Source organism: Octopus bimaculoides, chromosome 16 (genome assembly GCF_001194135.2).
Source record: "Octopus bimaculoides isolate UCB-OBI-ISO-001 chromosome 16, ASM119413v2, whole genome shotgun sequence".
NCBI lineage: Eukaryota > Metazoa > Mollusca > Cephalopoda > Octopoda > Octopodidae > Octopus > Octopus bimaculoides.
In genome coordinates, this window is record NC_068996.1 from 43,670,115 (window position 1) to 43,672,878 (window position 2,764).

Sequence of the window (2,764 nt, forward strand, 5' to 3'; positions counted from 1 at the left end):
GCTATCTGAAAAGCTTACTTGCTATTGCTATGATATGCTATTTCAACTCTTCTATTACTGTCCCAAATCCTTCCTCTTTGACTATCTTTTCTCAAGAGAAGATTTAAATTTTGTGTTACCCAACTTGTTCAGTTTCCTTGCTTCTATTCCACTCAGATCTTGTCTTAAAGTCTTCACTTTATTTTGTAATTTCCTTTTCCACATTTGCTCTTTTCTAATCTTTCCTTGTGGAATATCTAATCTTCTAGTAACTACTATTTCTTCTGCATAGATCAATAAGTTAGTGTCTCCTATATTTTTAGTATCTATCCTACTGATAACAGAATCTCCTTTCCTAGTCATATCTAGCAGATTTCTTCTGTTGGTCCCTTTTAATGCTGGCAATCTTTTTCTTACTTCTTTACTCATTACTTCCTGCAACTCATCTAAAATTTTCTGATCTTCCTCACCTAAACCATTTGAGTCGGTGGCGCCAGTTGTCCCTTCCTTAATGGTAGTGCTATTATTTTTTTTCTTCTTATAGGTTCCTCTTTGGTTTAGTCGTATTTCTTATGTTGTTGTTTGTCTTTCCTACTACCTGGTCTTTCTTTTCCAGTTCTCTTGCGATCTCTTCTCCCTCCAATTCTGTCATCCACTTTCTTCTCCTAATAGCATTAGCTTGACCAACTAATCTCTGCTCAGTCCATATAAACATACCCTTCTCTACCCAAAGTGTTAACATCCGTTTTCTATTGCCCCTTCTTTTAGGTTCGCTTTCTAAGTAGCTCTGCATCACTATCATGTTTTCTTCGCTGGTTCACTTACTCCTCCTTGCTTTATTATCTGTTGATGCTGTATTTAGATGATAGCTGTGGTCAGTTTACATTTCGTTGGTCTCTACGTTCTGAGTCGACTTTGCCTTTCATCCTTTTGGGGTCGATAAATTAAGTACTAGTGAAACACTGGGGACGATGTACTGGACTAGTCACTTATCCAAAATTACAGCCTTGTGCTTTGGTAATAAAGGATTATTATTATTATTATCATTGCTGCTGCTGTTGTTGTTGCTGTAGTTGCTGTTGCTGTTGTTGTTGTTGTTGTCCTTGTTGTTATTGTCGTTGTTGTTGTTGTCGTTGTTGTTGTTGTCGTCGTTGTTGTTGTCGTTAAAGGCGACGAACTGGCAGAACAGTTAGCACGCTGGGTAAAATGCTTAGCGGCATTTCGCCCGTCGACTTCACATTTCATTCCTTCGAGGTCGGTAATATAAGTAATAGTGATCACTGGGGTCGATGTAATCGATTTATCCACTTCCCCTAAATTTTAGGCCTTGTGCTTATAATAGGAAGCACTATTATTACCCATACGTATTGAGTTTTTAGCTCAAACCTTTACACAAACTTGTTTCCACTGTTACACTGAAATAACGTTTTTGCAATTTTATATATCTATATGCACACAAACACACACACATACACACACACGCACACGCACATATACACATGTATTATACAAACGTATGCGTGTGTGCTTATGTGTGTATGTCGGTGTGCGTATGTTTATATATGTATACCGAGATAGCTAGCTAGATAGACAGACAGACAGACAGACAGACAGACAGACGGACGGACGGACAGACAGACGGACGGACAGACAGACAGACAGACAGATAGATAGATAGATAGATAGATAGATAGATAGATAGATAGATAGATAGATAGATAGATAAAGACAGACAGACAAATGCATACATACATACATACATACATACATACATGAATAGATAGATAGAGACAGAGAGACAGATACAGACACATAGATAGATGGACAGACAGACAGACAGACTGATTGATTAATTGATTGATTGATTGATTGATTGATTGATTGATTGATTAATTGATTGATTGATTGATTTGATACGAGGTACAATCCATAAGTTATGAGACTTTTTTTCAGAAGAGGTATTTATTGTGGGGGTCGAGGGTCGATGTAATCAACTCACCGCCAAAATGTAATCAAATGTAATCAACTCACCGCCAAAATTCGAAAGCAATATTTTGGTACTTCTAATGTACCCTTCATGTTTCCTTTAGATGGTTAAGATATGGTTTGCGAGAAATTTAGCTGTCATGGGAACCACGTACAACCATTAAACAAAAGTTGTTTATTGATTACAACGGTACTAATTATGCAAATTAAGTAGCAGTTCTGCAAGATTTGTGGCCGTTGTTGTTCTTGTTATTGTTGTGCTGTTGTTCTTCATAATCAAGAGTTTTCCACCTAGAAACAGCGTTCCTATCGCTAGAAATTATAAACTGTCAATAAATTGGTTGACTCATCTAATTTGCATTACAGTATCTTAAATTGACATTTAAAACTTTTTTGTCTAAATGCTAAATTTTTACCGATTCTTTTTGATCAGCTTGCGCACCATACTGAGAGTGACAAGGGCCGATACTTTAAAAGACTACATTGCAATCCATAACTAGCGAGCGTCTTTCGTTTATCTCCATGTTCCTGCGTGCGTTCACGATGCTATTGTAGATGAGATGCTTTCAAGAGTGTACGGGTGTTCTTGTTCTAGCGTTGAATATAATTAAAAACACGCATACACACACACACACACATATAGATAGATAGATAGATAGATAGATAGATAGATAGATAGATAGATAGATAGATAGATAGATAGATAGATAGACAGACAGAGAGACAGACAGATATACATATACACACATCATTATGTGCATATACATATTTAAGTCTATATTTGTGTATGTGTGTGTAT